Source organism: Canis lupus, chromosome 6 (genome assembly GCF_011100685.1).
Source record: "Canis lupus familiaris isolate Mischka breed German Shepherd chromosome 6, alternate assembly UU_Cfam_GSD_1.0, whole genome shotgun sequence".
Classification (NCBI taxonomy): Eukaryota; Metazoa; Chordata; class Mammalia; order Carnivora; family Canidae; genus Canis; species Canis lupus.
This window is the reverse complement of record NC_049227.1, coordinates 54,492,852-54,511,616: the sequence shown is the minus strand read 5'-3', so window position 1 is coordinate 54,511,616 and position 18,765 is coordinate 54,492,852. Positions and strand designations below refer to the sequence as shown.

General features: G+C 38.8%; 1 long non-coding RNA gene across 1 annotated transcript; it reads right to left on the bottom strand.

Annotated features, from left to right (window-relative positions):
• Positions 1-154: 154 nt before the first annotated feature.
• LOC119872261 lies at positions 155-674 on the bottom strand. Its single transcript, XR_005361186.1, has 2 exons — positions 432-674; positions 155-186 (listed from the first exon to the last, which is right to left on the bottom strand). It is a non-coding gene; the product is annotated as an uncharacterized LOC119872261 (long non-coding RNA).
• Positions 675-18,765: the final 18,091 nt, after the last annotated feature.

The window sequence follows — 18,765 nt, the reverse complement described above, 5'->3', positions numbered from 1 at the left end:
TTCTTTTCTTTTCTTTTCTTTTCTTTTCTTTTCTTTCTTTCTTTTCTTTTCTTCTTCTTTTCTTTTCTTTTCGTTTCTTTCTTTCTTTTCTCTTTTCTTTCCTTTCTTTCTTTCTTTCTTTCTTTCTTTCTTTCTTTCTTTCTTTCTTTCTTTCTCTTTCTTTCTTTTCTTTCAGATTTTACTTATCTGTTTGAGACAGAGAGAGAGAGAGAGTGAGAACGAGCTGGGGGAGAGTGAGAGGGAGAAGCAGACTCCCTGCTGAGTGTGGAGCCTGACACTGGGTTTGATCCCAGGACTCTGAGCTCATGACCTGAGCTGAAGGCAACTGGAGTCACTCAGGCACCCCTGAGTATTCTATTCTACTAGTATGGCCCCAAGAAGTTCTAGAATTACTGCTATAGAGGACTTCAACCATGTGGATGATGTCACACCTGATTGCCTTGAATGGCTTTATCCAGGTTAACCAGTCTTCTGGGGATCTACGTGGAATCTCCCAGCCACCTTCCTGCTGTGAAGGTTATGAAAGCATTAATTCTTAGTCTACAAGGCTGCCTGTTTCGCATGGTCATCTTTAATGACTTTGGAGACTCTTCAGTTTTCATGGACACCTAATTAGGCAGTTATTTGCACTTCATTTTACTTACTCTCATGACTCCCTTCTAACTGGCACACTAATGAAGTTCCTCTGTGACATCACAATGCTCCAACTGATGAAGTATGTCTTCCCTTTGGGAATCAAACGCCCATTTAAAATTAATGAGTCTCTGGTACCCAAACTACTTGTGAATTTTGTCAGCTCTAATATCTAATATTTGTAAGAAATATTTAGACTTGCCTGACTCTTGTCAGAACTGAGATCTTAGTTCTTTGGCAAATTTACATAAAACTGTAGGGAGAGTGACACAATCAATCTGATCTGTTCTATGTGTCCCTTCCACCCCACGAGAAGCAGTGGGTAGGGAGAATGGGAAACAATTTCCAAGGTCCCAGATGAGCAGGGTATAACTTAATGAGCCTTTTGAGGAATTAAAAAGAAATAATCAGTCTGAAGAAACATCACCATTCTTATAGTTGCTCTATTTTCCCAGTGTCAATCCAGGAACATGGATTTTTCTATTCCCCTGGTTTTCCAAGTTTTAGAAACAAGAGAAATGTTTTATTTAAAAAATGAAATAAAAATAAAGAAATCTTCAGTGATTCCCATATATAAAACAGGTAACAATGGAGTTGCAGTGGTCCAAGGTGATGGTGGAGTCCCAATAGTTTGTCACATATTGCTTTTTGCCTTACCCTGCTGCTCCTTACCCCTTCCTCCAGCTACTGCAGAGCTCTGAAGGATTTGAAGTGAATACTCCTGCCTCTCTTCCATCCACTTATTCTAACATTTGCTCTAGGAGGTATAGCTCATATGGAAAAGGGTTTAAACAGATATTTTAGGAATAGTTTATTTTTCTCTTCATAGTGAATTACTCTGGATTTCCCTTGATTACCATTTGAAATGGCATGACTTCTTTAAAATACTACAAATAACACCAAAATATAGTGGTTCTCCAAAGCATCCCTCCTATAGGTCTTTGTTTTCTTCCAGTCCACTTATTATTCTTATATCACATTTATTACTTTTCCCACCAATGCTGGGTGGGTGGGGAAAGGATCCATTTACTTCAGTACTAATTATTGCTCTATTTTCAATGTTGGGGGCAAGAGAATCATACAAAATATATATCCTAGGACCACATATAAGTAAAAAACAACTTAGGGCTATTTTTAGACTAGCCTTTTTGGAGAACTGGGATTATAATACTTTAAAGTCATCTATACTTCAAACTCAGAAGAAAAGACAAAACACTTTATATAAAGACAATAAATAATGAAATAAAATGGATTTCGAGTCCATTCCATTGGTGAAAGACAGGAGGAAGGGGGCACCTTCGTATTGTAGTTGGTTGAGCCTCGGGCTCTTGGTTTTAGCTGAGGTCCTGATCTTAGGCTCCTGAGATCCATTCGATCATTGTGTTCCCACTAGCTCAGCTGGTCACATTAGGGCGAGATTGGGGTGATGCTGACCATCAGATGAGGGAGGGCCACCCACAAAAGAGACCCTGGATGGAGTCCCAGAGGTGGAAGCAGGCCAGCCATCCTCTTCTCTCCTGCTGCATGCACTCCACACATGCACTCCTTTCTCCCTCCTGTTCCTTCCCTGCCCTCCTGCTTTCTTCCTGCATTTTTTAACCTTTATTTCTGAGAGAGAGAGAGAGAGAGAGTAAGAGAGAGAGAGAGAGCATGAGAGGAGGAAGGGCAGGTGGAGAGGAAATCAAGCAGACTCCAACTGAGCACAGAGCCCCACACAACCCATACCATGTCTACAACTTGGCTCCAGCTCTTCTTTATCCCTGCCTCTCTCGGCTTCTTATGAGGTGCTTTCTGGAAAAATTCCTGTATCTTCCTGAGAGTCCCTGCTCCGAATCGACTCCCTGCATTCAAGGAAAATCACTGTGCTGTGGTGCTTTTATTCTTTTTGAGAAATATTTTCCATGCATACAGGAGAAAAGTAAAGATTAATATGGTTTGTTCTTTCTTGAGGTTTTAATTTTCTTTGAAAATTTTTGTGAGAAAGGACTTTCTTTTTAAAATTAAGAACTAGGCTCTGGTGGAGAAGTGATTTTCTATCATAGCGTTTCTTAAACTAAGTCATTTCTACACCTCTTTCATGACTTTGCTATGCCTGAATACCATCTGTGGTATCTTTTTCAACATTTTTCTTTAAATCAATTTAAAAGTCAATAATTTTAAGTAATAGAGTTGGTGAAATCAAGAGCTTGATGTGATGTTATATTTTAAAAAGCAGATAACAATGAAAATATTTGGATATGAGGCAATTAAAATTATCCCCCCAGTGGCAAATGTTCAACCATTTGGGAAATACCATTCATTCTAGTGAATGGTCTGCTTCTAGCTTATGACTTTGAATATAAACTTAGGGTCTGGCATAATATTCTACAGCAAGAAGAAAATGAAATGGTAAAGCTGGTAGATTGGGAGGTTGCCAGGAGCCTATAGGTCACAGTATAAAATTTATTAAGATCCTGGAATTTTTTTCAATATAAATAAAATGTATGTGTATTGAACATAAATAAAATATACACATGTATATGTATTTTTCAACTCGTACCCTAGTTTTGAGTGATAAAGTCATTCCAAGTCTGTGGCACAGAAGGTGACTAAGCACGAGAGCATCGTTTAGGTAAATTTCCTTGTTAGTTTCAGCCAGTCAAGTAGCAGCGCATTGTCCCAAAGGTGGTGTGATGGCCCTCTCATTGTCCTGTATCTGTTATTCCATAAATAGACAGGGTTTCTGTAATTTTTTTAAAAAAATCATATTACTAAAAAAAAATCATATTACTTATTAATACTCGCAATCAATGGGACACCTTCATAATTTCTCAGGAAAGAGATACAATAAGGTTAAATTTTTCTGTTTGCCATAGAATTTCCCTTTCTGATTCCAGGGCAAATAGAACAAAGGATCGTTTTTTTATAATTTTTTTTTTCCAAGAGTATGTTCTGGTGTCTCATTATTTTGAGATTGCTGTGAAACCTAGGATCAAAAACATAGAAAGGTATAGTTAATTGTGTACTTCATAGTAATAGCGTTTTTTTCCTGTTCATGTGTCTTTTCACACGCATTTTTTTCTTCTGAGAAAGACTGAATGGAGTAATTTTCTCCCTTTTCTCTCTTTTTCAAAACTATCGATGTGATACAATGCATGTTATATAATAATCACAGTTGTCATGACTTTGGGAAGCAGGGTTTCAAGTACACATGCTGTACAAAGTATTTTATGAAAATTTTGATTCTCATGTTTGAGGATAATAAAAGGATTCCTTTGCTTCTTAGAAAGAAACCCCGAAAACAAACGAACAAACGGACTCAGTGCTCGGACACCTAGCCGAGCGTGCGTCTGGGAAGAATGACATGCCTTCAGCATGAAGTAGCTACAAGGAAAAGACATGTAATTAAGGAGGGGAAAAAAAATCAGAAACCAGAGCCATTAAAGAGACTGTGATATGAGGAACACATTGTACAGGAGATGTGACCACAGATCTCAGATCTGAAAGCTGAAAGGAAATGAAACTAGTTAAAATTCCACTTGCTCCTTCACTCCACAAGAGAAATAACATTCCTGTTCGATGCCACTTGCCACTTCAGTTTTAGAAACAATTAAAAGATGCAAATATTTGTGGATTGCTGAGTGTGTTGTAATCCTGTTTTGAAAACAAACAGTGCCTCGTACCTCAGGTTCTCATTGCTGGTTGTGTCGGGATTCAGGGGTTAGAGCAAACCCTTCGGAATGAGTTCACCACTGCTACTCAGACAAAGGGATGCAACTCTGAGGCTGTGTTCTGTTCGCCTGCAAGCTGTTGCCTATGCCAAATGAGCATTTTAAAAACCATTCAAATTAAGTCGAAAATTTGTAATTATATTTTCCCTTTTAATTGTAACTTATGCAAATGTTATATTCCAGCTGTACAAATAATTTTCGCTTCAGACTACAACATCCACATTACATCTAGCATGTAACACCCTGATACAAGATTCTTCGCAAGCTGTAGTTGCAGATTTAGAAGGCTGGAGTTGGCGCTGTTAGTTATGGCTTTCATTGCTGCTACCCTGCAGTTAAGTATAGATTGCAAAGTGGCAATAGAGAAGAGAGACACCTTTGCTATAATTTGCTGGAGACAATTTATGAATAGAGCACGGAGAGAGAGAGAATAGGAAGGCAAACAAACAAACAAAAAAGCACCAAGTCTAAGAAACCTGGATGTTTGGTAAGTGGATATTGTATCCTTGCTGTAATGGATGAATCGGGCTTGCAGCACATTAGTTACAGGAAGAGGCTGCCTGTGACTCATTTGTTAATTGTCATGCATTTTAAACCACTTAGTGCAAACAGAAATTGAATATTTTCCATTTTCAATGGAAATTTCACTTGGGGAAATCATGTACAGAACCATTAAAATTTTTAACCGAGAGTGAAAGAAGCGTGGATTGTTTTAAGCACACACACACCCCCACACCCACCCATACACACACAAACACACATATGGGATCACACATATGTGAGAAATAAAAAAGAAAAATTCCCCCCAAATGCAGCATACTGTTCTGATTACTGAAGTGATTTCTTTACATAAGTTTGGGAAGGTTTTCATCTTCTTGGTGGGCAAACATGTAGAACCTTGATTTACTTCAATCCAGTTGACCATTGATCAGTTTCTGTGTTTAACTGTTCTGGAAGCAATGGAAGAGATGGAAGAAGGAAATTTTCTTCACATCCTCAAGTTATTCACAACCTCGTTGATAAACAAGGAAAACTCATGAAATGAGATGGACTATAATAAACGATACTGTGTGTTTAGAGAACTAGTGGAGAGATCAACACTTCATTTCTCAGTGGGGCAAACAGCTCTGGTGTGGCTTAGTGATTTGTTCAAGGTCGCATCTAATCGTCGTGAAAACATGTTTCAAACTTAGGTCTAACTTCTGTGTCCTTTGTTACTGTTTTTTTTCCATCATTAAGGCATCTGTTAATTGAAAGCTGTACAACTAAAGAATCTATTTGCTAAATATGGGTCCTTCCTATACTTGCCCATGAAATGAGCTTCGACTCAGTTGGAAATAGTATAGGTTTTAAAATACTTTCAGAGGTCCTAGATAGAGATTGGAAGGTTTTGTTGATCTCTAATTAGCTCTGATTGTTAAGATTGATTTTTAAACTGGGAAAATCCAAGATAAAGATCCCATAGCCCTGAAAAGTATGCTGTAAATCCATACGCTTTAGGTCAAAGAGCAAATGATTAAAAGTCCTAATTGATTCTTGTGTAAAAGGGCAGTGCAAGGAAATGATAAAAAAGAATGTCCATGAACAAAAACCCTGGTTGTGTGTATCATTAGCCTGGGAATGTTAGTGGCTTAAGCCTCATTATTACTGCTCTTGGCACAGTCTCTTATAGAGGCAGCTGTGATGATGGCTATACCTTACTTGTGTAAAGCCTGGGGACTAATGTCTACAAAAAGGGCTGGTGATGTGTTGATGGGTTGGTGTGTTGCATGGTGTGTTACCTGCATACTATAGGCAAGTATGGATATGCTTAATTCTTTATACACTGATTTGTCATTCAACAGGTCATGTATTTACTGAAACATCCATCATGCATTTATGAGGCAGGTACCACGTGGCAGGCAATACTATGTTTAACACTGGGAATACCGACTGGCAAAGTAAAAATTAAATAATTATTTAATGAATATCCTCTACATGTAAGCTGCAGTCTGCTGGAACCAGAAATTCTTGACATCTGGTCTCGGCTCTCATCCAGAAAGTCAGTTGTGCTGCCCATGTCCAAAGCCAGGTTAGTATTCCTAGATCTCTCAGCATCTCCCATCTAGTCAAACTGAGTGTAGATCCATAGATGTAAACTCTTCCTCTTGCCCTTACCAGAAGAGTAGTTTTCACGCCTAATCTACTGAAGAGATCCAGCATCTTCTGTAGTAGAATTGTGTGTAAAAGCATGGACTTCAGAGTCAGATGTATATGGCTGGTTCCACTACTCACAAGATGAATGTCCTTACCATATATTTAGTTTTTGCATCAGTAAAATGAGTGTAATCTGGAAAGTTTGCAGTGAGGATTAAGTTTAAATAAAGTAATGCTTGACACTTAATAAGGCCTGACAAATGGCGGCTAACCAGTAGCATTTTGCTAACATTTATTCTTCTCTCAATATTCATTTCCATTTGCAAGTGATGTCTCTCGCCTGCCATGTATTAGTTTCATGTGCCCATGACATTTTGCTGTGTGAGTAGTAACTTAGACATCTGGAGTTTGCCAGAATTTTCTGGCTCCCTTTGACTACTTTGATGGGCTGCTAATTGCTTGATTTTCTAGTGGTAATCATGAGTGGGGCTGCTGAGCTCATCTATGTATACTTTCTGGAGGGCATCTGGAAGTGCAACCTAGAAGAATGCTAACTTATGCGGGCTTCCTTCCATAGGATTACAGTGATTTCTGGGATGTAAATTGCTTCAGAGTTCCTAGGTCTGTTCTCCCCCTCCTCTCCCCAACCTTCATTTTCTACTTTCGTTTCTCTCTCTTTTCCTCCTCTTTCCATCTAGTCTTTGAGACATTTACAAATACACATTAACTCCACAGTTTCTGACTAGGGCATTATCTTTATTAACGTTTGCAATTTGTGTAGATTATAGATCTTTCATGACCCGCAATGCCCCAGGATATGCCACTGCCATTTATTTGTATAGTCTTCTACTTTGATGAAATGCAGATAAATTGAAAAATCTGCCAAGAATCATTGTCCTCAGGATATTGGGAAACAAGCACTTCCATAGTTAATTGTGTGTGTGTGTTTAATCGTGGCCTAATAAATTGGTTTTTCTTTTTTATGCCTTTACATTCGCTCTCAGAAAAATCTCAGAATATTAACATTTTTTGCTTTGCATGTGGCCAACTGTTTATCCTCAGAGTACATGCCAAACTGGGGAGAGCAAACAATAAAATCAGGTGGAGGAGGCAGAGATTTTTTGTAAGTAGGAAGTAGGAGAAATTCTTTTCCTTTAAGCCTTGAAACCCTATGAGCTGAGGTAAGGAAAATTCACAAGCATTGTGATAGCAGCCCAGTGGACTAGGATTCACAACATGTTTTCCCCATCTTGCTAACTTTTTTTTTTTTTTTTCTGGGCAAGAGGTCTCTATCTAGAGCTTCTCAGTCTTTAGGGCACATAAGAATCACTGGAGAGGCTATTAAACATGCTGAGTCCCAAAGATTCTGAATCATTGGATGAATTGGGGCCTGGCAGCCTGTATCTAAAACCATGATGATGCACGGGGTCTGCTTTACTCTTTCCTTTGGTTTCTAATCTTGGCTCTGCCCATTTTTGCAGGCTTGGCTAAGAAGCCCTGTGCAAGAGGAGGTGCCTGGCAAAACAGATGCAGCCGTGTCAGAGCTGTTTATTCAGAGCTCCCAGCACTGCCTAATGCACAGTGCCATCAGGTTGTTGCTCAGGGAGACACCTATGATTCCATTAATTATTTAGGGATCCAAAGTAGCCACCATTAATGAATTTGAATGTATTACAATGATCCTAATCAGAGTAACAGATGCAAAATGACAATATGATACACACAATTTTCCCCCAGCGAGTTACACACTATTAAGGTCTGTTGCAGTCAATGAATCCAGATGCTTCCACACTCTTACTGACCATGAAAGATCCTGGTTTCATTACATGAGAGAAAATAAGTTCATCCTGTCATCTTGCAGCGTTAAAGCGGGATCCAATTCAGCAGCTGGTAAGGCATCATAAGTTGGTTTGCAATAATCCTGCTTCCATTTCAGGATTGACTGAGTGGAGGAATTCTATTGCATCTGGGCTTATCATTCCCTTTACATTATTTTTATGCTTTCCCAGATGAGATGGTTTACTCTAGCTAAGAACGCCTCCGATGGACTAAACAAGTTTTATACACATACTGAGTGAGAAAAAAGTGAACTATTTTTATCGAGGGTAAATTCATTAAAATCAGAGTAACAAAACCAAAGTCAACTGTGATAAAATGGGAAGCATAAAGCTTCTCAAGAGTATCTCTCGAATAATGTTGTCAGACTTCTGGTGTGCATGAGGCTGTGCATGACAGCACTTCCCCCCTTCTTGTCTTAGGGATCATACAAAAGGAAAAGAAAAAAAACAGAAAAGGAAGAGCCTCTGTCGTTTTCAACCAGGAGACAAATATAAACCACAGACTCTGCAACACCTGTGAGAACTGCCAAGAGAAGCTGAAACTGTGTAGTAGCTGTGGAGGACGAAACAAAAAGAAGCACCCCAGATGGTGGTGAGACATCCCAGGGATGGCGAATGCAGGGAATGCCAGCATAAATACTCTTCCTGAAGGGGGAGGGCTCTCTTGAAGTGCTAATGTTAACAAAATTGTTCAGGAATTCAGGTTAGCAGGGCTGGTGCTGGAGTGCTTCTCTCCTGCTTTGGCTCCAAGAAATATAGTCAAGGGCTGAACAAAGAATCCAAAGACACGAGACGTATGTGCTTGCAATAGCCTAGTTCTAGGGCAGCAGAGAAGGAGAATGAAGCCTGGAAGGTCACCATGGCCCCTCCCCAGTAAAAGATCCTCTTGAAAATAGTTGATTTGGGAAATTATAACTCATTCACTGATGATAAGTTAAAGAAAAAGGCATTGGTAGGAAGATCCTAGAATGAAAAAACATGGGAAAAAGCAACAAAACTAACCAGCAGATGGAGAGCACTCCCAAGTAGATAAAAATCTTGTCCTAACAATTTTCCATGAATTAAAATTTAAAAAAATACTCAATGAAGCAATTACCCTGATGAATGAAGACCACAAAGCAGAAATAGAAGAACACAGAAGGGAGATGGGGAGTCAATGGAAAACATGAAAGATGAGCTGAAATGCAGAATTACTTTGCTGAGTCCTCATGGGTAATAACTGACAAATTATTTTATTTAAAGCTGAGAGAGAAAGTAACAAAGGTGAAATGCTTATTTAGCAGTACAAAGGTAACAAACAGAAAAATAATAATATACCATGGGGGGGGCGGGGAGACAGAAATGAGGAGTCGGACAAAGAAAGAAATTAAAAACAGCAGAGGTGACTTATCTGGAGGCCTCATCTGAATGGCTGGGGACTGGAAACATCTGGGAGATTCTTTACTCACATGGTTGGTTCATGGGCTGATATGATCCAAGGCTGGGTTCAGCTGGGACTTGACCAGAGCCCCAAGGTGTGATATCTCCACGTTGCCTGAGCTTGCTAACAGCATGGCAACTTCAGGATCACCAGACTTCTTACATTGGCAATCCAAGAGCAAATGTTCCCAGAAACAGGAGAAAGCTGCACAGCCCTTTATGAGCCAGCCCCAGAGTCACGTAGCATCACTTCTGGTGTGACGTAGCCACAGGCCCACCCAGGCTCAAGAACGGAGGCACAGACCTCACTTCTCTAGAGGAAGGAGTGTCAAAGAATTTGTGCTCACATTTTAAATCTGCTACAGTGTTAGAGGGTTCAAATTTCAGTCTAAAAAAGCAGTTATGGATATTTGTGTACTCAATAATATAGGAAAAAATTAATACTTCCTTAATGTGATAAAATATATTTGGCTCAGTAGAAATTCCAGAATCAAGTTGAATGGCAAATAATAGATTCATTCCTTTTAAGTACAAGAAAAAGTTAAGAACGTCTGCTATTGTTAATATTACTTGACATTACTTGTGAAGTACTAGCCAAAGCAGGTCCCTGAAAGGGAGGATATAAAGCTACCATTATTTGTAGATAATATATAATATTTTACCTGGATTTCCCAAGAGAATTAATTGAACCCCCCCCCCCCAAATAGAGAATTCAGTAATTAGTGGGAACATAACTAGTACAAAGAAATTAATAGCTGTCATATACAAACAGAAGATAGGATGGAAAAATTACCCTATATAATAGCAACTCATAATACTAAATACCTAAGAATACATGTTAAAATGATCTATTTAAACAATAATAAACATTACAACAAACTTTATTTTTTTTTGAAGATTTTACTTATTCATGAGAGACACACAGAGAGAGAGAGAGAGGCAGAGACACAGGCAGAGGGAGAAGCAGGCTCCATGCAGGGAGCCCGACGTGGGACTTGATCTCGGGGTTCCAGGATCACATCCTGGGTGGAAGGCAGCGCTAAACCACTGAGCCATCCGGGCTGCCCTACAACAAACTTTAAAACACTCCTCAGGAACTCAAAACAAGTCTGCTGGAAAACCTTAACAAGTTGATAGAAATACTTAATATCATAAAGATGTCATTTTTGTCTAAGTTAATTCTAATCAAAATAAGAATTTTGTTTTTGAAACTAGATAGTTCAATTTCAAAGTTCACACTAAAAATTAAGAATAGCCAACAAAACTCTGAGAAGGAAGAACAATAGTGGTGGTGGTAGGAGGGAAACGAGACAGGTGCTGCCATATAGCAAAACATATTTTAAAGCCTAAGTAGATGAAACAGTGTGGTAGGTAAATGAATAGAAATAGATTAATGAAACAAAGCAGACCCCAATATGTATGAGAATTATTCAAAAATTAGTGTTGGGCCAGCTGTATAGATATCTGAAAAAAAAGTTAGATTTTTCTCAACCATTCTGGTGGAATACATTCCAAATGGATAAAAAATTTAAGTTAGGAAAGGAAGTCTTGACAGTACTAGAAGAAAAGATGAGGACAAAGGGAAATCCCTTAAGTTCTTAGAACAGAAAATCTTTCTGATTATAACATGAAATCTAAAAGAAAAGCATGATAAATTTGACTACACTAAAAAAAACTTTTGCACGTATAAAACAACATAATCAGGGTCAAAAGACAACAGAAGTTGCAAAATTTTTCAACTTCTAAAGGATTAATCACTCTTATATATGAGTAAGAAATGGGTAAGAAACAGGCCAATGATATAGTCAAAAATGGAAAAAGGATATATGTAGACTACAGAAAAAGAAATCCCAATGGCTCTTCAATATATAAAAACATTCTAGAATTTGTGCACGGAAAAATGCAAATTAAATCTGCTCTGAGATGACATTTTTAAACCTATCAGACTGGCAAAAATCCATATGTTTGATGACACACCATGTTGATGAAGTCGTAGGGAATCTCATCAATTGCTGGTGTTAGATGAATACAAATGTAATTTCTATTTGATTCTCATCTCAATGGCCAAGAAAAGAAACTCTATACTTTTCTCTTGATTTATTTATTTATTTTTTTAGTATTTTGAAGCCAGTTAAATTCTCAAGTTTTTATTAGCTCTTCTGTATTATGACAAATTGCTAACTTAGTCCTTAATACCAGAGTTGATTAAAACCCTAGACAGTGGAGTAAATATGACCTTTGCAAGTTCCTTAACTACTCTGGCTTCAGTTTCCTCATTTAGGAAATGGACATGGTAACCACTTTGTAAGTTTGTATTGAGAATTAGCAAGAGTTTTGACACACAATAAGGATGAAATGAATACTAGCTAATAATATTATTTTTTATATGTATGTATATATTTTTTTGAAGTTCGATTTGCCAAGTCGGTTATATAGTATAATACCAAGTGCTCATCCCATCAAGTGCCCGCCTTAGTGCCCGTCACCCAGTCACCCCATCCCCCCGCCCACCTCCCCTTCCACTTGTTCATTTCCCAGAGTTAGGAGTCTCTTATTTCAAACCGTGTATAGACACGAAAGAGTGAAGTTTTTTGAGGGGGGCAGGGTTTGAAATCTTACCAAAAATACCACTTAGAAGAGTTTTTTATTAATATAGACAAAGCTTTTTAAAAAGTTATTATATAAAAATTTTATGTGTAGTAATCCTCATATTTAAACAGCTATGGTAGAAAACATATGGAATGATAAAAATATTATTCTACTCCTCCTTAGCTGCCATTCTACCAATGGGTTATGTTGTGACTGGATAGACTAGAGGAAATGAATATTTTTCTATTAGATACCTTTTCTCTCTACCATTTTCAATCTCATCCTCTTCTCTCTTCCCCTTTGGTCAAAAAAATCAATGTTCATGTCTTCCATGCCTTGGACAATATCCTCCCTTCTTCTCATTGTCTCATGGAGCTGTCTTTCTTTCCGACCTCACAAGCAAACTTTTTGGTAGAGTGTACTACCTTTGCCACAGGACCATCCCCTTATTTCTTGCTGCCCACTTTCTAGATCTCCTCTTCACACTCCAACTGCATCTGTGGACTCTCAGGACACAACCACCCAGTGACCGAATCAAAAACTCTTGGGGTTATCTTTATTCCAGATTACACCTGGAGTTAGCAGTTGATTATCCTTCTTTTGGTGCACACTTCATTGTCCTACTTCTCCCACCCTACTGCCCACTTCTTTCCAGTCTTTTTCTGGCTTTGCTTTCTTTTCATTTCTCATTCATCAGCCTATGCACATCCCAAAGTTTGCTCCTTATCTTTCTGTTCTTTTTGCCATTTTTTTCCTCAGAGATTTTACTCAGTCTCATCATTTCAACCCCTGAAACACTATAGAATATTCTCCACAAGAAATCAGCCTCTCTCTCCAAAACTATAAACCCTCCAAGTTAGAGGCAGGGAGAAGCACTTAAAAAACTTTCTTTCTTTTTAAGATTTTATTTATTTCTTTGACAGGGAGAGAGAAAGAGCACAAGCAGAGGGAGAGGTAGGCAGAGGGAGAAGGAGAAACAGACTCCCTGCTGAGCAGAGAGCCCGATGCAGGGCTCCTAGGACCCTGGAATCATGGCCTGAGCTGAAGGCAGATACTTAATCAACTGAGCCACCCTGGCACCCAAAAGGCAACTTTCTTTTGAGGTAGGGTAGATGTATACCTGTCCCTGACTCTTGTTCCTCTTTCCCGGTCTTTCTTCTCTTAAGTTTTCTCTAAATGTTTTCTTCTTCTTTAATCATATCCATAACTGGGTTTTTCCATGATAGGGGGAATTTTCAAGAAAAGATATTTGCAAAATTCCAAAAAGAAAAAAAAAAGAGAAAAATTATAGAAACTTTGTATGGCATAAGAAAAATCAATTTTAAAAGGACAAATTTCCCAATTTGATATTATATAAAAGAAGTATAGCCTTATTCAGATAGCTAGCCTTGGTTGAGATGGTGAGAACTGGCATTAAGACAGGAGAGAGGAGGGATCCCTGAGTGGCTCAGCGGTTTGGCGCCTGCCTTTGGCCCAGGGCGCGATCCTGGAGACCCGGGATAGAATCCCACGTCGGGCTCCCGGTGCATGGAGCCTGCTTCTCCCTCTGCCTATGTCTCTGCCTCTCTCTCTCTTTCATGAATAAATAAATAAAATATTAAAAAAAAAAAAAGACAGGAGAGAGGAAATAGCGAAGTAAGGGTGGGTTTGTGAGCTCTCTGTTGGGAGCAAAGCAAGGCTGTGATTGATTTGCTATGCCAGTGAGGGCAAAGGAGGAGTTGAAGGTGACTCCAACGTGACTCACTTGGGCAACTAAGTGAATGGTGATGATATTAATCAAAATGCAGGCCACGGTAAAAGCAACTCACTCTGCAGGGAGGACAATGCATTTGATTTAGGACATCTAGAGCTTAGGCTATCAGAAAGGTCTTTAGAAATATGAGTCTAGGGGTGATGTTACTAAAATATGTTTTTTAATTTTTTCCTTCTTGGGAGTAGAAGATCTCATTCATTTTCATAGCTTCAACTATTGTCTACTTGATGGTGATTCCTGTGGCAGTCATTAGCGCTGATTGTCCAATATTTGGGTTTCTGCTTCCCAGACATATGGAAGGATGCCCTTGTAGCTTTTTTGAAATTAGTTGTGATCATGTGGCTTGCTTTGCTAATAAAATCCAAGAAGTGACATGTGTAACTTCAGTGTGGAAACTTAAGAGACAATATGTTATTTTCCACATTTTCTCCTCAGTGCAAAGGGATGTTGAAAATACTTTCCAAGGCATAGCCTTCCTCAGCCAGGGGCCCTAGTGAGTATGACACAGAATGCTTGGGCATGTTGTGATTTTGGAAAATAAACCTTTGTGATTATAAACTGGCTGTTTGTTACCACACTGCAGCCTACCATTCCAACTAATAAAATTCCTAAATCTTTATCTCCAACCACTCCTCTACTCAGTGATCATAAATCTACTAATTTTTCAGAGCAGACCTCGTTTTTTATCCTTTCAAAAAGGGTCAGTTACGAAATGTAAAAGTGGATGTGACTTGCTTTTTATATACCTTTATAAGATCTTAGAACACTGGCTTTAAAACTCTTTCAACTGTGATATATAGGAAGAAATAATTTTACTTTAGGACCTAGTAGACACATTAATTAGAAACAAAAACTTCATGAAACAATATTCAGTGTTACTATGTGTAAAGCAGTTTATTCTAGTTTATTTCACTTTAAAAACACTTATTGCAAGCCCCTAAGTAGATGTTATGACCCAGGAATGGATCTTCACCCATAGTTTGCAAAGCCCTGACTTAGGATATAAGCCTTGGGGTTGGAATATTCTAACTCCAGTCTTGCCTCCTCCACTTGTTAGTACTGCTGTGCAACATCCAGTAAGATGGACAACCAGTTAGCCTCAGTGATGTCTTCTATAAGGTGGGATCCTAATTTCTATGTAATCACTTATTTAATAATTAAATTGGATTAAATGAGAACACATATATATATGTAAGCATTTTGAATAGATATTCAAATATATAAATCACATTGTGTATATGTGTGTGTGTGTGTATATATATATATATATATATATATATATATATATATATATATAAATTTAAATTGCCAGGCATATTTCCCGAGACATTCTAAGTGGTCAGAGGCCCAAATCTTATTTTTGGTTGGGAAGATATATCCTGGCAAGACTGAAAGATCTGAGGATTCAAATTCTCAGGAGCCGTGGAGAGACACTTATATCCCTTGCTGACATATCTAACCCCCCTGGTCTACCTGTTGCCATGGCCCTTTGACCTCCCCTGTGTAGGCTCACTTAACACTTTCCTTTTTGCAAGTGCGGCTTGGGCTCCCTGTGGCCGTGGGGCTAGGGACCAGGGTTTGCAGCATCCTTGCGAATACTCCGCTCTTATGACCATATCATTCTTTTCTCAGCCTTCTTCTTGCCAGTCTCAGTGCCTTTGTTATGAAAGAACACCTCCTTGCCTCAGGACCTAGCTCAAATTATTAACCCTGGTACCAATCATCAACATCTTGTGTGGCTTTTTGATGGCCTGGTTGTCTCATGTCCCCACATGAATATCAGCTCATAGAAGTTGTTCACTAGGTGTTTACCGATGGGGTCTTCCTGTAATACTCTTTAGCTCCTATTTGTTTTCCTGGACACTGCCTATTAATCTTCTAGGTCTCTGCTTAAAAATCACTTCCTCTGTGTGCTCCTATCTTGAGCTCCCAAGGTCCCACTTTGTTTTCTTATCTTTTAATACTTTCCAAACAAGTATGAAATTCCTTGTTTGATTGGCTGCCTTTCCTGCTGGAGTACAAGTTTTAAGAGGGCAGCAGGTGTTCTGAGTGGTTATAACCTAGGGACCAACCACAGTACTTTTTATTAAAGAGCATTTTAATATTTATCATTCAAGATCAGATATCACATACTTGAATATCTGTATGGATGAGACAGTTCACATATGTGAGGCATGTCGGCGGGTAGCATTTGGGGAAGTGAAGATTGCGGGCCTTACCTAAAGGGATAGCTCATACTTTACATCAACAGAATGTTACCCAGAGGAAGTAGCCTCTCTTTGCTAAAAATATGCATTTTCTTCTCAAATTTGAAATCTCCTAGGTTTTAAATATTGGCAACTAAGGTTTTTCTAGGTAAAGCAAACAAACAAACACAATCAAACAAACAAAACCCCTATAGGCTACTAATTAACAATTTTATACCATATATAATGAATATATGCATATATTTAAAAAATATATTTTGGGGGCACCTGGATGGCTCAGTTGGCTAAATATCTGACTTTTGATTTTGGCTCAAATCATGATCTCAGGGTTGTGAGATCAAGCCCCATGTCTGGCTCCTCACTGGGTGTGGAGCCTGCTTAAGATTCTTTTTTTTTTTTTTAAAGATTTTATTTATTTATTCATGAGAGACACACAGAGGCAGAGACACAGGCAGAGGGAGAAGCAGGCTCCATGCAGGGAGCCTATGTGGGACTCGATCCCAGGTCTCCAGGATCACACCCCGGGCTGAAGGTGGCGCTAAACCCCTGAGCCACCCGGGCTGCCCTCTGCTTAAGATTCTCTCTCCTCTCTCCTCTCCCTCCACCCCTCACCCATCTCTCTCTTTCTCTCTCCCTGTCTTAAAAACCATATATATGTATTTTTTTAATCTGATTTTTAAAACTTCTTGGTGAGCATCTTTCTTATCAATCTTACGTGTAATTTTCAGTTCCTTTATTTGTCAGGTGGGGATAATAAGATATTATTTCATAGGATGTTGTGAAGATTAAGTGAAATTGTGCATGCAAAGCTCAGAGAGCAAAGCTAGGCCTACAGAAGGAAATCCATGAATGGGGTTGCTCTTCCCGCTCTTATTCAGTCTTCATGTCAGAGGATCAGTAACTCGAGAGTGGCTAAAGAGTGTGTGTGTGTGTTTCCTGTGAGCTCTGTGAAGTGTTAATAGATAGCAGGGTGGAGGGGGTTCTATGGGCAAATAAATTTGGAGATTGTGACCTGAACCAATTTAAGTGCATATCTTTACAAAAGACTTCTTAGAGACTTTAATATGCTAATGTGCCTCCTGACTTTTCAAAAAGGAAATAGAGATGCAATATTCCTTAAATTTAATTGACCTGAATGAGTGTCTTATGAAGCACACTCTGTAAAATGCTGAATCCTAATGCCTGAATCCACTGGAGTCTGGCTTTAAGGTTTCCTTGGCTGTAGTGGTCTGAGCCCAGGAAACTAGCTTCCACAGTGTGGGCCTGTGTTGCCCAGTTGCCTACTTCACTAGCCACCATGGGGTTGGCACTCGTAGTTCTACAGAGTAGGAAATTCCGGGGCCCCACAACAACTTCATTGATCCTGCAATGCTTTTGTAGCAAAGCCATAAACAAATGTACCCACTGAACAGCAGTAAGCTGATGCGGCCTAACGAAGCCACTCCTCTTGCTAGCATTGATTTTATCTTTAACTAGCTATTCTCCCAGAAGAACCAAAGGAGGCGATTTTATTTCTGTTGATTCCATTCTTGAGATCGTTATGTTGATTATGTGTATTCTCTTTTTTCGTGTAGATGTTTGAAATTTCCCTAGGAAACATTTTCTTCTGCCTGAGATTGCATAGAGCATCATTTTAACACATAGTAAATGTTGCTGAGTAGAAAAATGCATGCATTACCACGTATTTTTGCAAAGTAAGAGGTTTATATCTTTGTAATTATTTTCAATGTGTGTTTATTGATTTTTATAATACAGGGATATTAACTTGAAAGGGAACAAATTACATACAACAAATTAAGCACTTGCATGGATTAGAAAATGGAGGTAGTGCACTCAAGGCATGACTAATCCAAGAGTGTTGCACGATAGAAGAACTGCGTGGTTTCACATCGCATCTGGGAGAGTTTCATCCAGCCACTTGTCTGAAAGGATCTTTAACTGGAATGCAGGTGCAGGATGGCATGCATTTATGGAGTCATAGTATTGTAGAACTAGAAGAGGACCTTATCTAGGGAAACTGAGGACAAGATGAGTTAAGACCCATACACAAGACCCGTATCACAGAATATTGGAGACATGGCCAGAGTGAGAACCTACGTTCATGGACCCTGGCCATATGTTGACCTCCCAACCACATATCATGTCTCCCCAAGGCCCCGTGTTACCATTTATAAGTTCTGCATCCTTGGGCAAGTAACTCTTTCCTCATTTATAAAATAAGAGCAATACCTGACTGATGGGGTAATGTGCATGGGCACAGCACTAGGTTTAGCACAAATTGATGCCCTTTAAATAACAATTCATTCATTCATTTGAGATGGATTTATTGAGTCTCTACTAAGTTTCAGGCATTAGTTTCTGGAGAATAGATTTTTCCTTCCAGTATGGATTTTTACTGTAAGTTTTTTTTTTTTTAAGATTTTATTTATTCATGAGAGACACACAGAGAGGCAGAGACATAGGCAGAAGGAGAAGCAGGA